This window comes from Anolis carolinensis, chromosome 2 (genome assembly GCF_035594765.1).
Source record: "Anolis carolinensis isolate JA03-04 chromosome 2, rAnoCar3.1.pri, whole genome shotgun sequence".
In the NCBI taxonomy this organism is placed as follows: Eukaryota; Metazoa; Chordata; class Lepidosauria; order Squamata; family Dactyloidae; genus Anolis; species Anolis carolinensis.
In genome coordinates, this window is record NC_085842.1 from 53522658 (window position 1) to 53541394 (window position 18737).

Here is an 18737-nt window from a genome sequence, read left to right on the forward strand (position 1 = left end):
CGAGGAGCGGTTCCGGGATTGATAATCTCTATGAAGCCAGTCAATAGTCCTGATCTTCACTTCCGACCAGCTTACAGATAGAATTTGCGATAGAGATATCTGGACCGCTCTCTTAGATGTCCATCTGCCTCTGTTCAGTAGTGAGTCTGAAACTTCCACTGCCACATTGTTTGTTCGTAGCAGATGTTGAAAATTGCAGGGAGTGTCCAGAGATTGTCCAAACAATTCAGATGTTAAAGAGTTGTTTGTCCTCTGCAAGACTCTGCTGGTCTCCTTCCAACCATCCCTCCCCTTTCCCTCTCCCCCAGGCACAAACCCCTCCCCTCCCTTAGTAGCTTCAGATCCTATCCTATTGACTACCTTCTGCCCCTCCAGCCTCTTCCTTCCCTGGCCTTCCAAAGCACTTGTTTCCTCATCAGTATTAACAAAACTGGTTGGTACAGTTGTTGAAATGTCTATACGAGTAAAGTTTTTCACAATTAGGGAAATTCCTTTAAAAAGATGGTCAATTTTCTTGTTCAGTATCTCCATCTGATACAGAACCGTACTGAACGATTTCCCCAGAAGATCACATAGGCAAGGAAGATCATTATTCCTCTGAGTTTCCTGCATATTCATTTCCTATAACCTTCCAGAAAGCCTTCCTATAGTAAACCACTCTTGACCTTCAAAATTCAAAGTTGACACACCGTTCCTACTGACTATTTCAGTCAAACTTTCAATCAGCAATATATCAACAAACAATACACAAACCATCAATCACATTCCAAAACCATCAGTTCAACAATCAATTAAACTCAAGGTACTCTCAATTCCTATGTGATCATTTCCTATGACCTTTAATACCACTCTTGCAAACCCACTTCCTATCACAGTCAAATATCTCCTCCCCTGTTAGATTAAATTAAAACTTTCTCACTCCCACATTTAAAACTAAAATAAAAATCAAAGAAAGGAAGAAAATAATAATAATAATAATAATAATAATAATAATAATAATAATAAAAATAAAAATAATTTTTTTAAAAAAAGGATAAGGGCTAAGATGGCAAGCTGCAATATAATCGGATGGTAGACAGTGTAGTGACTTCTGGCGCTGCTCACACCTCCCAGGTCGGTAATGTTGCTGAATAGCTTGATGGTTGACCAGACACTCTTGCCGCCTCCCGGGACAGCGAGGTGGCGCGTTGGGCCCAAGGAGAGCAAAGGCCTTTGGAAGAAGATCTGCTAGGCTCTTCAGCCACCTCCCGGAATGGCGAGGTGGCTCAGTGGTCCAACAGCCGCAGCCCACGGCAAAGACTGGGACTTCTGCAGCCTCCCTGGACGATGAAGTGAGATGTTGGGCCCAGAAAAGCGAGTGCCTGCTGGAAAGGGCTGGCTGAGTTCTTCAGCCACTTCCCAGTGGTCTGACGTCCGCTCAGCAACAGCCCATGGCAAAAGACTGGGGCTCCTACTGCCTCCTGAGATGGCAAGGCAGCACTTTGGGCTCAGGAGAGCGAGAGCCTGCTGAGAAGGACCAGCTCTGCTGGGAAGGGTCGGCTGAGCTCTTCGGCCACCTCCCGGAATGGCTCGGTGGCCTAGCAGCTGATCAGCAGGGAGGGAGGGAGCCACCTCCCAGGACGGAGAGATGGCTTGTAAAGTCAGCAGCCTCCCAAACAGCAGCGTGCCGAAGGAGCAGAGCTCCTGTCACCTCCGGAGCAGATGGAACAGATGCAAAGAAGCAAAGAGGCGAAGGAAGGAGGGAAACAGGGAGGGCAGGGAGCGAGGAGTCTCTCTCAGCCAAAATTAATGGCGGCCGTGCCCCATCTTACCCTCCAGATCTTCTTTTCTCTTCGCCTACCTAATCCTCCTTAATTCCTCTGGAATCCGCCCTCATTCTAGTCCCTCAGAAGGTTGAAGGGATGCTCAGATTCAAATTGAGCTGAGGGGGGGCCAAGCAAGGACGATTAGAGCAGATAGAATATTTTGCTTCTCAGAGCTCCGTACGAGGCTTATTGCTTCGGCGCCATCTTGTGGGGGGGAAAAAATCATCTAAATAAGTAAAGTAGAATCATAGAATCATAGAATCATAGAATAGTAGAATTGGAAGAGACCTCATGGGCCATCCAGTCCAACCCCCTGCCAAGAAGCAGGAAATCGCATTCAAAGCACCCCCGACAGATGGCCATCCAGCCTCTGCTTAAAAGCCTCCAAGGAAGGAGCCTCCACCACAGCCTGGGGGAGAGAGTTCCACTGTCAAACAGCCCTCACAGTGAGGAAGTTCTTCCTGATGTTCAGGTGGAATCTCCTTTCCTGTAGTTTGAAGCCATTGTTCCGTGTCCTAGTCTGCAGGGCAGCAGAAAACAAGCTTGCTCCCTCCTCCCTATGACTTCCCTTCACATATTTGTACATGGCTATCATGTCTCCTCTCAGCCTTCTCTTCTGCAGGCTAAACATGCCCAGCTCTTTAAGCCGCTCCTCATAGGGCTTGTTCTCCAGACCCTTAATCATTTTAGTCGCCCTCCTCTGGACGCTTTCCAGCTTGTCAACATCTCCCTTCAACTGTGGTGCCCAGAATTGGACGCAATATTCCAGGTGTGGTCTGACCAAGGCAGAATAGAGGGGGAGCATGACTTCCCTGGATCTAGACGCTATACCCCTATTGATGCAGGCCAGAATCCCGTTGGCTTTTTTAGCTGCTGCATCACATTGTTGGCTCATGTTTAACTTGTTGTCCACGAGGACTCCAAGGTCTTTTTCGCACACACTGCTGTCAAGCCAGGCGTCCCCCATTCTGTATCTTTGATTTCCATTTTTTCTGCCGAAATGAAGTATCTTGCATTTGTCCTTGTTGAACTTCATTTTGTTAGTTTCGGCCCATCTCTCTAGTCTGTCAAGATCGTTTTGAATTCTGCTCCTGTCTTCTGGAGTGTTAGCTATCCCTCCCAGTTTTGTGTCATCTGCAAACTTGATGATCGTGCCTTCTAACCCTTCGTCTAAGTCGTTAGTGAAGATGTTGAACAGAACCGGGCCCAGGACGGAGCCCTGCGGCACTCCACTTGTCACTTCTTTCCATGATGAAGATGACGCATTGGTGAGCACCCTTTGCGTTCGTTCGCTTAGCCAATTGCAAATCCACCTAACCGTAGTTTTGTCTAGCCCACATTTTACTAGTTTATTTGCCAGAAGGTCGTGGGGGACTTTGTCGAAGGCCTTACTGAAATCCAGGTACGCTACATCCACAGCATTCCCTGTATCGACCCAACTCGTAACTCTATCGAAAAAAGAGATCAGATTAGTCTGGCATGACTTGTTTTTGATAAATCCGTGCTGACTATTAGCAATGACCGCATTTGTTTCTAAGTGTTCGCAGACCACTTCCTTGATGATCTTTTCCAGAATCTTGCCTGGTATCGATGTGAGGCTGACCGGACAGTAATTGTTTGGGTCGTTCTTTTTTCCCTTCTTGAAGATAGGGACCACATTTGCCCTCCTCCAATCTGCTGGGACTTCTCCTGTTCTCCAAGAACTCTCGAAGATAATTTCTAATGGTTCTGAAATAACTTCCGCTAATTCCTTCAATACTCTTGGATGTAGCTGATCTGGCCCTGGGGACTTGAATTCGTTTAGAGAGGCCAGGTGTTCCTGGACAACTTGTTTCCCTATTTGGGGTTGGATTTCCCCCAATCCTTCGTCCATTCCATGTTGCTGAGGTTGAAGATGGCTTTCTTTTTGTGAGCTGGCCCCGCCTCCCACGCTACCCCCGCTCGCCCGTCTGGCCATTTCTAGCAGGCCCAGGCAAAGAAGGCATTGAGCAGTTCTGCCTTTTCCCTGTAAGTAAGTAAGTAAGTAATGAGAGACAAAAGGCTAACACACTCACATGATTGTCTCAATCTATACTGGATCACTTCTACTCAGGGCCGGCCGGAGATATTTTTTGATGTGAAGCGGGGGTGCTGAAAAGCGCCCCCGCCACTGGCGCCCTGGTCCCGCCCAGCGTGCCCTGGCCCCGCCTCCCACGCTGCGTGGGAGGCGGGGCCAGGGCGAATAGTGAGGGGGGCGGGGCCAGAGTTGGCCCCGCCCAGCGTGCCCTGGCCCCGCCTCCCACGCAGCGTGGGAGGCGGGGCCAGGGCACGCTGGGCGGGGGGGCGGGGCCAGAGCTGGCCCCGCCTCCCACGCTACCCCCGCTCGCCCGTCTGGCCATTTCTAGCAGGCCAGAGTTCAGCGGAGGTTCCTCCAGGCCGCGATTGCGGCCTGGAGGGACCTCCGCTGAACTCTGGCCTGTTAGAAATGGCCAGACGGGCGAGCGGGGGTAGCGTGGGAGGCGGGGCCAGCTCTGACGCCGCTCCCCCCCCCCCGCCCAGCGTGCCTTGGCCCTGCCTCCCACGCAACGTGGGAGGCGGGGCCAGGGCACGCTGGGCGGGGGGGCGGGGCCAGAGCTGGCCCCGCCTCCCACGCTACCCCCGCTCGCCCGTCTGGCCATTTCTAGCAGGCCAGAATTCAGCGGAGGTCCCTCCAGGCCGCGATTGCGGCCTGGAGGGACCTCCGCTGAACACTGGCCTGCTAGAAAAGGCCAGACGGGCGAGCGGGGGTAGCGTGGGAGGCGGGGCCAGCTCTGACGCCGCTCCCCCCCCCGCCCAGCGTGCCTTGGCCCCGCCTCCCACGCTGCGTGGGAGGCAGGGCCAAGGCACGCTGGGCGGGGGGGGAGCGGCGTCAGAGCTGGCCCCGCCTCCCACGCTACTCCCGCTCGCCTATCTGGCCTTTTCTAGCAGGCCAGACGGGCCAGGGCGCACTGGCGGGAGGCGGGGCACCGTCAGGGCGGTGCCCCACCTCCCACCCAGCCTGACGGCGCCCCCCCGGGCCTGCGCCCGAGGCGGCGGCGTCAGGTGCCTCAATAGTGGGGCCGGCCCTGCTTCTACTTTATGTGAAGTAAAAAATGTAATGGTTAGCTATGATTTTTCCTGCTTCTTGGCAGGGGGTTGGACTGCATGGCCCATGAGGTCTCTTCCAACTCTACTATTCTATGATTCTATGATTCTATTTTAAAATATTGTCTACTATGGCTTTCAGGAAGACATGGGACAGTACCCATTCCCATTATGTTGCCTGTACAATAAATATGTATAAGCCCAATAGGACTAAAATGCAAAATTCATCTTGCCAGATTAGACAAAATGTTCATCTAGTCCTAATAACCTGTTTTCAACAACATCAAGCCATATGTTTTTACCCAACTATTTACTTGTCAGAAAGTAATTTTCTGAGTCAGCAATTCCTGATTTTGCCTTCTGGAAATGTGGCCAGAAGACTGAGGATATCTCTATTCACACTTCTGATGCAGCTTTTGGTGGCATTTCTATATTTCTTTGTCTCTCCATTGTACTAGCAGTGTGATGTGATGAAAAAAGTTTAAAAGAATGAGTACAGGAATTAATATTTACCATACTGACTTCTTTCATGTCTGTTTGGCATCATTTCCAAGAGAGATTTTAGAATACATAATCAGCCAGTCTATGAGTACTTATTAAAAATGATGCAATTTCTCAAAGCCAGGATCTTTTTTATCAAATCTAAGCATAAGAGAATTTTAAAAATAGAATTACAAACTTAGTAGATTAGGGAAATGCTGAGAATATTTTATATCTTGTTTTCAGCAATAATTTCAAGAGTTCTCTGTGCTATTTTCATGGACAAGCTGGTAAAATATGGGTCAGATGATACTACTGTTGGGATTTATAGGCTACTAATTCAAATCTAAAGAGTGCTCACCAGTGGATTTTTTTTGTCATCTTCCAGGAAGAAAAAGAAACTGGTACTGTGGCTGCTTTTTGTCCGGGGCTCAATATTCAACATTGTTATAACTAATAATGATGATGAAGAGGAATTATCTTCCGATTTGTAGCTGACTTCAAACTGGTAAGTGTACATAATCTCTCAGAAGAGAGCATTAGGATTCAAAATGACTTTAACAGATAGAAAACATGGGCCAAAATTAATCAACTTAATTTCAATAGGAATAAATCTAAGACTCTTCATTTAGAGAGAAAAAAAACCCAAGTGAAAATATGGGATGATCAACTGATTTGAAAGACATTGATGTAGACGAAATTGTGTAGTTGTAATAGACCAAAAGCTAAATCCAAGTCAATAGTGATAGTGGAAGAAGCGGAAGGCGGCCAATGTGGTTCCATGTTGTGTGACTAGATCTACCGTATCATGTCCAGATCGAGGGAGGCTTGCTTGGTCTGGAGATGGATGTTAGAACAGCCATCTAAAAATGTCTGAAGGACCATCATGTGGAAGAATTCTGCTTCACCAGAGTTTTGGCTGCACCAATAGTTTCAAATTACAAGAAAGAATAAATCAACTAAACTCAATAGCCATTTGACCGTGGAACAGGCTCCCACTGGAGGCAGTGAACTCTACATTGATTGTTATGTAAAAATTCATTGTCAATCTGACTAATATATTTTGGCTGTGGATTTCATGCATTAGAACTTGTTGTTCCTTCCTAATCTACAATTTTAGGATTATATAAGCAAGTACAAAGAGTATTTTAGTATGATTTAGAAGGCAAATCTATATGTCTGTCTGTCTGTCTGTCTGTCTGTCTGTTTGTCTGTCTATCTTTCTATCTATCTATCTATCTATCTATCTATCTATCTATCTATCTATGAGAGGATTTACTTTTCAGTTGACCAACGCAGGTGTACAAAAGAATATCAATTGTAGATAAATAAGCATAGTTATTGAAAAAAATATTTTAATTTCAGTTTTGATCATCATCATCTGCCAAACAGTAAAAAAAAAAAATAATCTTCAAAATCAGCAAAGATTGTATGGCAGTAAAATAGCTTGAGAAATTATATTTTCTTGCACATATAGGTTGTGCCTTTTTCATTATTCTGTTATATCAGTGAACCAGTATATATTAGTGAAGCATAAAACTGACATATAAAGGTATATGAAGCATTTTAGAAGAGTGAAAATATTCTCTGTAAGATGCTCTTCCTGCTATCAGTTATTGATCTTCTAGTAATCTTGCAAAGATACTTCTTCTTGCCTTTGACCTGACTGGCAGAATTATGGGTTCGTCTGAGAATATTTGAGGCAGGCTGATACTCTTTTTATAGGCTGAGAAAATTGAGATGGCTCTTACCTTTTAAAGAGCCTCATCTAACCTCATCTGTAAAAAAAAAGGTTCTGGGTAACCTAAACAATCTGAGGTGCCATGGACCTTGACAATTCAGAGTCTTATCGTTATTTTTCCAAGCTCAGTTTATGAATTAATGACTTCTCCAACTAACTATACTGGCTGGAGGCTTAGGGAGTTGTAATCCACAAAAGTAGCTTTATCATGCAATTTTCTTTTTTGTTATACATATGAGACCTTGAAAGAATAGGCATCTATGCTGAGTCAAAGCCAAGTATAGAACCTCACTATCTGGTTCAAGTCTCAGATGGAGCAATGGTGGCTCAAAAATAATCTTGCAGTAATGTTTATCTTTCTGATTTTATTTAATTCCCAGAGAACTATTACACTTAAGCTCATCACAAGTCAGAATGATTGAATCATTTCTTATTATTATGTTGTTAATCAATGTGAAAACAAAAAAGAATATATACCTTCTATAAAAGAAAGAGGGTAAGAATAACATGAACTATAATCATTAACCTTAAATAAATGCTCTGCAAAAGCAACAATCTCATTGAAGTGGTTGAACTGCATTTAAAGTCAAATTCGTAGCAGCATTAACAGATTTTGTCTTTCTTCTTCCAAGTTTTCAGAACTAATCTCTTTTCTTTCAGGGAAAGTATTGCCCTGCATAATTTTTTGTAATGTTGTTGTGAATTGTTAACTTTGTCTACCTAAATGACATAAGGGATTGGGCACTTGGGAGGGGGAGAACAACAAACATTGGTGCTTAGATTTAGAAAATCATCACAGAGTTTTACGGCTCTTGAGAATGTGCAGCAATTTACAATATGCATTCAGACGTCATGAGACCATACCGAGGTGGGGGAGGAGGAGGGGGTTGCAGGAAGAGGATCGTTCTTACACTTTTATGAAGAACATTAACTTCATGCACTGAAGGGAATTAAATGCAGAAGCAGCTGTTCTTGCTGAGTGGCTGGGAAGCGACTTTTTGAGAAGCAGCAGTCAACACCTGCCTTTGTATACTGATGATATAGCATATCTACAGCTCTGCTGCCAGGGTGATAAGGATGCCTGGCACAGGGAAATGGTACTGGAAAGATAGCATCAGAGGAGGCAGAAAGGACCAGAAGATACATGTTAGTCTTAAAATGGAATGGGTTAACTAAAGGCTCATCTACACCAGACAAGATAGCCTGGTATACATTTTGCTATAAACCATCTTTGAAAATGAATGGTCTTGAAAGGTGGTTAAGTCATAAAGTCAATAAATAAGTGTAATTTTTCCCCATGTCAGGAGCAACTTGAGAAACTGCAAATTGCTTCTGTGTGAGAGAATTGACCGTCTGCAAGGACGTTGTCCAGGGATGTTTTGATGTTTTCACTATCCTTTTGGGAGGCTTCTCTCATGTCCCCTCATGGAGGTAGAGCTGATAGAGGGAGTTCGTCTGCACTCTCCCCCAGTTAGATTGGAACCGGCAGCCTTCAGGTCAGCAACCCAACCTTCAAGTCATCAGTCCTGCCAGCACAAGCGTTTAACCCACTGTGCCACCGAGGGCTCTAGAGAAATTATGAGTCCATATCAAATAGGTTGCCAACCTTCACCTGGAAGCCAGAACTCTTGAATGCAAATCAGTCTGAGTAACAGTTCTTTTACTTTTGCAATACCATTAAGATGTCACATGGGAGAAAAAAATATTGATTTGGAGAGAGAAAAGAAAGTAATTGAGAAGGCAGCTGCAGGCTACTTTTTAACTTGGTTGGTAGCGATTTCACAGGATAGTCCAAATGCTATCAGATTCAAACCCTTTGGCTACTTTGCTCATTTGGACAAACCATTTCTGTTTGCTTCTGAATTTTACAACAGAAGCTAAAAGGCTGGTACAATTTTAGTAGTAGTATCAGATGAACAGCTTTAGGCTTCAGTAGATCCCAATGTACAGAGTCAATGTACGGATTCTCCACATGCTACTTTTTAAAAAAAATACCTTATAAGATGTTTTATATCAAACAACTTGTTTTCTTATTCATTATATTAATAACAACCTATTCCTTTTGTATGTTCTTTTTCAGATTTTCAGACTTGTTTTTTGTGATGGTTTGCAAAGATACTACATGTGTGTTAACTGGAAAATCAATGCATGAAGCAAATTGGCTGAGTTTGCAAGGACCTGGGAATTAGTTTGTAACTGTTGCTGCCTTGCTGCTGGAGAACCGGTTTGAACAGGTTTCTCTCTCTGTGTGTATGTGAGTTATCTGAATACTGGCTGGAAAGAAGATGGCTCTATACTCAGAGACCTGACTATTTCTGAGGCCTTGTTTGCTGCTGATCTTCACTGAAGCAGATTTATGGACTAAGAAAGGACTGCTTATGACTGCTGATTTCTGTGAGCAAACAGAGGGACTATTGTAAATACCATTGTTCTGTTGATCTTTTGGAATCAGTAAAAGTTCCTGTGTTATTTGTTCTGCGAAGCTGAGTGGTGCATCATTCTGCAGGGTGACTCTGGCTCACGGGCACACATAAGAGCTTCTATCTATCTTCCACAATCCCCAACAATTTTTTTCTCAAGAAAACTTACTTTTTAAAAAGGAATATTTTAGGAGATGCTCAGCTAGTGTGGTAAATAGAAGCACATTTTGATTCCCTTATGGGTAGTTTTGCTTGTGACATTATTTATGCTATTTGTTGTTGGTGCATCCAGTCCCTTTCCCTTCCTCTAGATTGTGTCCTTGTTTCTAGATTGCAATCCCCACATTATTTTTCTGTTTCTCCTCCTACACCTCATTTCAATGTTTTAAAGATTTTCTCCATCTCAGCAGGATTATCACTAATTTAGCAAGATGAAATGGAGTAGCAGCGGGAGGGAAATGAAAAGAAATGCAATAAGCACACAAACATTTTCTTCATTAAAATCTTTGAATTTTCCACACCAATTTCCTATGCATGTACAAATACCAGACTCTCCCTCCCTCTTTCTATCCCTTGGTCTCCAATTTCACTTCAGAATGATAAAGATGTAGGTGTAGATAGCTAAGAAGTTGCATTAAGAAACAGGCTGTAAAGTTCTGCCTAAGTAGAACTATGCTCCATCTCCTCTCTGACCCACTAAGAAGCTTACCTTTAACATGCTGCATGCCTCCAATGGCCTAAATATCCTAGAGGCATCATATCCCATCTGATGTTCAAAGCTAAGAACGGTTAGTACTTGGTTAGTACTTGTTTTGTCTGAAACTGGGACCCACAAAAGTGATGAGGTTCAGGAATGACCCCTGGATATCTCAGCTTTGGGATCTGAAAAAAATACCCCCAGTTGAGCAACACTGCTTTATCACCACCTGATGAACTCACTCTAGGTGCAGCCAAAGTGCCCAGCAACAGATTATGTAAATGTGTGCTGGGAGTGCGCCAATCCCACACCCGACACAATGGACTCTTTGTTGAACCCATCATTGGTAATAACCACCCATTGTTCAATCTTTCCCCTTTGCCAATACAGTAAAATAATCTGGCCATTGGAGTACCAATTGAACACTAACACAAGACTGGGACCCTCGTCACTGCTACCCAGTTCTGCTGGCCAGATTTTATATATTATATTATTTTATTTTATCCTGCCTTTCTCCTGAGATGGCTGGATTGCAGGGGAGTGCAGCATGTAGATTTGGGGGCAGGTTTCAATCACTGCATGAAGAAAGAAGATCATTTTGATGTTCACATGCAGGCATAAGCTGGGCTAATTCTTACGTATGTCACTAACAGAATGCCAACCAGATATATTACATAGATATCAGTATTTAAACGACATGGAGGGCTATACAATATACCAGCCTAAGTATTAACCTGAATCTTTCTGCAAGAAAGATTGTCATAGATCAGCCATCTCTTTTGACATTCATGCTTTTCATGAAAATGGAGGCACTTCCTTGAAATGGCTCACTGTGGGTATGGAGCCATCATACAGACATTGGCCTACTTATATGTTTCTATGGACAATTCATGGATCAAAAGTTAAATTTTTATTGTATGTCACACAAGATGCAGTCGAAAATCAAAATAAAATATATTCATAGAACAATTTTTAAATCCATTAAATATGCATTGGCTGCTTGCTGGGAATTCTTCACTCTGCTAACAATAAGTAGGTTCATTTAGCAATGCTTTACAAGTAATAACCGCCTACAGCTTTTCTCATAAAAAAAACCGAGTTAACACTAATTTGTTATGTTTAGCTATGTCAGCAAGGTTTAGAATTAGGGCTTTAGAAAATGGGCTCACTAATAAGAACTCTGTGACCTGTGTAAGAAATACATTTTCCCTGGTTGCTGATAAGTGACATTTTAACATGCAGTTTACTAGAGCAGGAGAAGAGAAATGTTCAGGTCCCCATTTTCGGTCATCCCCAGAGGCCACCATCTTCCATCCAATGCTATGTTACCAGGTACAAAGTGAGGCTATTTTTTCTTCCAGTACTGTAAAACAAGTGCTCATTGTGATTGCTGATAAGAGTGAATGTTATCTTCTAACATTAGAGAATGCCCCTGCTTTTATGTCCAATCAGAGATTGAGGATTTGCTATCTTAGTGTTACACAATTCTGTTGATCCCATGGGCACATCTGTGCATATGCACGACTAGATGGGAAAACAGCTTGGAAGTAGATGAATTGGAAGGTAGGAAAGATATTTCCTTGTTCAAATCCCTAGTAACTGCAGGAGCCAGGAAAAGCATCCCTCTCCTACCACAGTTTTGTGGAAAGTGAGGCTGCTGTGGCTGATAATTTGTGTTCCTCTGCATTAGAGAAAATTTGCATTTCTTTAATATTTAAGGTTGCCAGATCAGAATTATTCCAGAACCAAAATCTGAGATCTGCACTGTAAAAGCAATGCAGTTTGACACCATTTTAACTGCCATGGATCAATACTATGGGAACCTTGGTTTTTGTTTTAGTTTGGGAAGACACCAGCACTCTTTAACAGAGATGGTTAAAGCCCTTGTGAAACTCTAATTTCCATGTTTCTATAACATTGAGCCATGACAGTTAAAGTGGTGTCACACTACATTAATTCGACAATGTAGATGCACCCTTGGAAATGATCCTCTGTGGTGTTACAAGGCACAAACTTTCATAATGCTACAAAAGATAACCCTTGGTGATGGTATTAACCATAATAAATTAAGCATTAACCAAAGTTATACTGAATACATCATTTAAAAAAAACACTGTGCGTCTAATGAGTAAAATATATATGCATACTCTTTTCAAAGCATGCTCTCACCCTGAGATTCCTTCCCTTGCCCTGAGAACTGAAAAAGAAGGCAATGTCTGATAAGGAACCACAGTGATATGGATTCTGTCTTAACAGTGGCGGTTATTCATCTGCATTCTAGTATTTAAGGACTCAGCATTTTGGGAAATTTTGAAAAATTAGTTTTGTTGACAACGTTCCCAGAACTCTCCAGCCAATGTGCCACTGGCCCACTTGTTTCTGTCTGTCTTTTTTGGTGCCTCTGGTTTTTGAAGAAAAGAAAAGCCTCATTTTAAGGATTGTTTCGGTCATGGTTACATGATGTGATGATGTCATTCAGTGTATTTTCAGAAACCAGCTTCAGAATATCTACATGAAAATATTCATCTCTGTCTCCCCTGCTATCCTGCCCCATTGCCTACGTACATTTCACGATGAGCTGCAGTAAGATTCACTCAGTACTAGAACACTTTCTCAGTTTTGCTTGAAAGCTTTTCAATGTAAATGTATAGCAAAATAAAAGTTGGTTGTACAGCACAAAGAGCAAAGGCTTCAGAATAATAGCTCTTTTACAGTTTCTCTTAGTGAAAGCAAAGTAGGACCAGCAATTGTTTCAAGACATCTCTATACATTTTACTGTAAATTTTAATACAAATAATGAATTCAGTGTGCCTCTTCTTTTCTGTACACCCCATTGGCATGAATTGGACTTGTGTGAAATACTCTGTGGTCTTATGCAATGCCTATGTATCTCAATGGCTTTTGTGCAGGAGGAACTGAAAATGGTCTCTCTAAGAGTTTTCTAGGTCCTCTAGGTAATTCTAAGGTATTATTATATTTATTATATTTATTTATACCCTTCTTGTTCTCCTCCGAAGGGGACTCAAAGCGGCTTAACAAAAAAGTGTCAGCATAACTATTTAAAATATACAAATATGTGAACATTAAAACAGGATTATATATAAACAGTACTTAAAAATTCTCAGTTAAAATCCATTAAACCATATTCAAAGTTAAAATGCTGAAAGTTATTCACACTGGAGGACCTATTACATTCCTAGAGACTGTGCCTCTCTCAGAATTTCTGACTTTCTAAGTATGCTAGGACGGGAAGTCAAGTAATATAATGGTGTTTGGTTGTATCCACAGTTCTAGGTGACTGCGGTCTGGCTGGGAATGTACATATGTATATAATAACATTTCATAAGATTTTCCTCCCCAACCATAGAATACGATTGAATAAAATGCTTTTCAGTGTGTTGTTAAATATGGCTTCATTAAGACAATGTGATTTCACATATGCTGATTTTCTTATTTAAATTACATTCATTCAAAAGCATTTTTCCAGTTAAAAATGGAAAGAATATAATGCTTATTGTAAGTGCATTCATCCATAAGCCTTCTCTTCTTTTTTCAGTAGAAGATTTTATGCTAAAGGATTATATGAAACCACTCCATAAAATATACATTTGTCTTAAAATGATTTCTCAAAAACAAGTCAAGTACCATTAAGCTAATTTCATTTGTAAATGGATACAAATGGAATAACTTACTAATCAATATTTCTCCATCTTATTCTGTTTCTATTTGTAAGTTATTTGCAGTCTCCAACTTGTTGCCATATCAGAATGTAATACCAGGATCCAATTGAAGACAAAACAAATGTAACAATCTGTTACACCTGTTTTCACTTTCTTTGCATGTGCACAAAGCGGAAGTAACCATGACAATGGGAAGAGATGTCTGCCTGGTCTTGCTGGCTGGAATGTCTGACACACAGATTTTGTAGGACCCAGGGCAGCATGAAAGGAGTAGGTTGCATGATCACTTGCGTCAAAGACAGGTCCAAGCCATCCCTCTTATAATGCATTGGTCTCATGGATCCCCTTGTAGTCAGCCATCTGAGAAATAAGCAACACATAGCAAAAAGTATTTTCTTCCCTCTGCAATTGTAACAGTGAAGATCAAAAATTTATCAAATGGGGAGGGTGCCAAAGGGTATATCTACACAGACTGGAAACCCTAGGGCTGGTGTGGAGTGCAGTACCAACCCTGGGGACAGCTTCACTGCACATCACTGTCCTGTTGCAGAGGAAGGATGGTGTCCTGACCATCTAGTGAGGCCAAATCCTTGTCACAATTGTCATTGTGGCTATGGAGCTCCAAAGAACTCCTGGCTGTCCTTGGAAGACATTACTGATGTTTGTAAGGCAGCCCACCTGACTCAAAGAAGAAAAAACAGGCTGCCCATGAAGACAGTCCAGAAATTCTAGCTGGTTCAAAGGTTGGCAGACAGGTTTCTAACCGGGGCTAGATATAGGGAGTGCACAATGCCCCTATTAAAACAGCTCCACTGGCTGCCGATAACTTGCCGGGCCCAATTCAAGGTGCAGGTCTTGACCTATAAAGCCCTGTACAGCTCGGACCCTGCCTATCTCCATGATCACATCTCTCCCTATGAACCAGGCCCTCCTCTCGCTCCCACCGCCGTCCCAAACTATAATCCGGCCCTCCAACGGTCTGAGGGACCGTGAACTGGCCCCCAATTTAAAAGGTTTGGTAACCCCTGATATAAATAATGGTTCAGACTCAGAACCACTCCACTTTTTACACAACTTCAAAGTGTGTGTCTGCTTTGGAAAATTCCTCAGCTTTGGCTAACATTAAGTGACATTGCCCCACATTGGGACAAGAAGGGCCCATGCATCATGTTGGTGCCATGAGGCCAATTCTTGCTCACATCCCATTATAGTGCACATGTAGCTATCCCCAAAGACAGTATAAAAATGATGTAGTCACAATTCAGTGAGTGTCCAGGGCCCAGCAAAAATATTAGCAAAAAAAAAAAAAAAAGCCAAAGTGAAAGCAAAAATCCCTCCAAAATAACCTTCACAAACTTCCAAAATAAAATCACCTTTGTCTGGCTTCTAAAAGTCAGCAAATGAATAATCAAAAAAAGAGAGGTTACATAGCTTTTCCCTGCCTTATAAACTATTCATCTTAGTTCACCTGTCATTGATTAAAAGATACTGAGCAAGAATGTAATGGGAAGATAAGAAGTTCTTTCCTTCCTGTTGACCAGTCTGAACCCAGTTGGCCTAGAACTCCTCCCCCCAACTCTCCACAGCCTGATTTGTCTCTTGAAAATGGTCTTCAAGGCAACTTCAGCACATTTGCACACATCTGTGGGAGGTACACCCTGCCAGTCTTATTGATGAATATATTGCCAGCAGCAAAACTTTCCATGTTCAAAAACTAGATCCAAGCCTTTGGTTAGCTTCTTTGTTGCTACAGAATGTGCCAAATATTTTTGCTGATAAAAAATTGATAACAGAACTCAGGTTATCCCAGACAAGACCTTTATCTATTCAAGAGTACCAAGGGTCTATGCTGGCATAATGTCTTGAAGTATTTATTTATTGTGTTCATGGTTCTTCAAGTCAGCTCCAATGTATAGAGACTCTACCGTATATTCAAGTTGAGAAGGTATGATTTACTCAAGTTCTCTTAACCAGATTTCCCTGTTGGACAAATATTGAATCCTGTAGTTAAAATGTTATCTGCTGCTCCTGTAGCCCTCTGAGAGAAATCATTTACCACAATGCACCAGAAAAATATGGGGAGTTTCAGGGGTGCTTGGACCAAGGGGCTAAAGGTGACAAAAACCACTTTGAGGGTCCATATTTTGTTCACATCTGGTTTGCACCTGTGAATGTGTCTATGGATAGTCATAGGGTATTCCTGAACAATATGGGACCAAGCAGAAAAGCTACTTGTATTGGGAGGGAAAAATTACTCAAAATCATTCTTGGTAATTGCACCATGACTAAGGAATATTAGAAGCTTCATTCTTGTTCTTCTCAATTCTCAAGAATCTTTCGCTGTTGTTAATATGGTGGATTTCCTTTCTTTATTCTCACATTGCATGTCTGGGCAATTAGACAGGAGGTTCAGTGTATGACAGTGTATGTAGAAAATCTTCATTGTGTGCTGAGTGCAGATCTGTGCAAACTGAGAACAACTCCCACCTGAACAGTAGCCTTGATGTCTATGCTTGGCACACTTTTACTTTTGTCTCTGGATTCCTTTTTATAATTTTCTCCTTAGCATTTCCTAAGAAGCCTCTCATGCTCTACTTTGAAAAAGCCCTAAGGGCTGCCCTAAGGCCTCATCCAACACAGCAGACTTAAGACTATTCTTCTGTGAATGGATGGGATCAGCCATCCTCAACTAACTTGTTTCCATTATTTCCTAGTCAACTAAAGGGAATGCTAAATAAACTGAAAAGCCACCCTAGGGAGCAAAGACATGGTGCAGCATGAAGGCATCTGCTTCAGTGCTGAGGTAAAGAAATAACAAAGCACAATCAAACAAAATCAACCTCTCTGTTGCGTTTTTTCTCCCCAAAGAAAACATACAGGAATAAGCCAAAAGCTCTACAGACTGCTGGTGAAATTCTTGTATAACAGTGTATGGAAGGATAGATGGAATGAATTCAGTAATGATAGAACTGAATGCAATAAATGAAAAATTATAAGAAAGCATGTTCAACCACATGTTCACATTCTGAACTCTATGAGCTTGGCATCTGTTTCTTTGATTTTTTTTAATTGAAATTTATCAAAATTTGGTTTTGGGGAGAAAATAGAATCGATAGATTTGCTCATACTCAGACTAGCCCTGAAGCATCTTCCATTCGTTTCACTATTGGAAAGTCGCTTCTGGTGTGAGAGAATTGACTGTCTGCAAGGACATTGCCCAGGGGATGCCCAGATGTTTGATGTTTCTCAAGTCACTCCTAACACAAAAAAATTATTGGAAAATTGAGGTGAATTGGATTAATCTGGTAGTATCTTGATTCTTTCCTTATCTCACATTTATGAGAGTGGTTGGTGAGGACATATGCTAGAAGAATATACTTTACATGAAAAGTGACAGTTCATCTATGGGGGATCTATGGCCAATCCTTGATCCAATTAACTTCCATCCTTGATTCACTTCAAGGTTTCCTCGGGGTCTTCCCGACTCTTTTTTCCCTGTCTTCAGATCTCATGTTCTCTCTCATCTACAAGATCCTTTTGCCCTTCACTCCACACTTTTATTCCTAAATCCATAGATTTTTCATTTCTTATATTTCTTCAACAGTATGGTCATTTTGTGATGCATAGAATGACACCATCTTGTGGTGGAAAGAACTTACAGCCAGGATATAAAGCACAAAAGTGATATAACAATGATGGAGAATGGGAGAGGTTAGTGCAGGTGCTGTCTCAAATTATTGTTAAGATTGCCAAATCCTACAACACCTCCTTTCTGTGAAAGGGAAGGAGTGGCCTAAGAAAACTCCTTGTGACAAACAAAGGTTATGACAAAAGAGCTTTTACTTTACCGTCTGAATGATGTGATGAAAAGACCTACATCTTGACCATCAGAGCAGTCTATTCTTAATTACCATTTTATCATGTGAACATCACATTGCACATATCCTTTATTTCTGAACTCTTTTCCATGATCCCTCCGTCCCTACTCTTGCTTCCGTATGGTAACCAAGGGTGCAGCTACAACACAGAATTATTGCAAATTCACACCCCTTAAATTGCATGGCTCAATGCTACAGAATCATTTCAGTTGTACTTTTATGAGGCCTCTAGCCTTCTCTGCCAAAGAGTGCTGGTGCCTCACCAAACTACAAATCCCAGGACTCCATAACATTGAGGCACATCCATTCAAGTGTGGTCAAACTGCAATAATTCTAGAGTGCAGATGCACCCCAAGTCTGAAATGTAAGTTTATATCTTTGTTGTAGATACTGATCACCTAATATCACACTAATAACTTCATAGCATTGCTATAGCTTTTTTCCTCTACTACAGCATATCAGCAGTGCTGCCATTGATGGTTTTAATGGCTGAATGAGGAGTGGCACCAAAGTGGCCTTTGGCATAATGAAAATTAATATAGTGGGCCCTTGGTATCGACTGGGGTTTTGTTCCAAGACCCTCTATGGATACCAAAATCCACTTATACTCATGTCCAATTACATACAGTAGCATAGTAAAATGGTGACCCTTGTATAAAAGGGCAAAATCAAGGTTGTTGGTTTGTTGATGTGTTGTTTTTTTGAATATTTAGTAGGGTTATTTCAGGCTGTGGGTGGTTGAATCTGTGGGTACAGAATCTGTGGATGTGGAGGACTGATTGCAATCTCCAAAACAAAATTCATTAAGTAGGATGAATTTACTGGCCACAGTAGTGATCTACTGGAGACAAAAGGAAGAGCAGGAGAGGGAAAGAGATGCACAGCTATGGAAAAGGAACAAAATCTGCCAAGATGCCGTGACATTGTGAGACAG

At 42.1% G+C, this 18737-nt stretch overlaps 1 long non-coding RNA gene across 1 annotated transcript; it reads left to right on the plus strand.

The window, feature by feature from the left end:
• The first annotated feature begins 5043 nt into the window (after positions 1–5043).
• LOC134296002 (uncharacterized) lies at positions 5044–13651 on the plus strand. The gene is made up of 2 exons (XR_010002552.1): positions 5044–5895; positions 9209–13651. It is a non-coding gene; the product is annotated as an uncharacterized LOC134296002 (long non-coding RNA).
• Positions 13652–18737: the final 5086 nt, after the last annotated feature.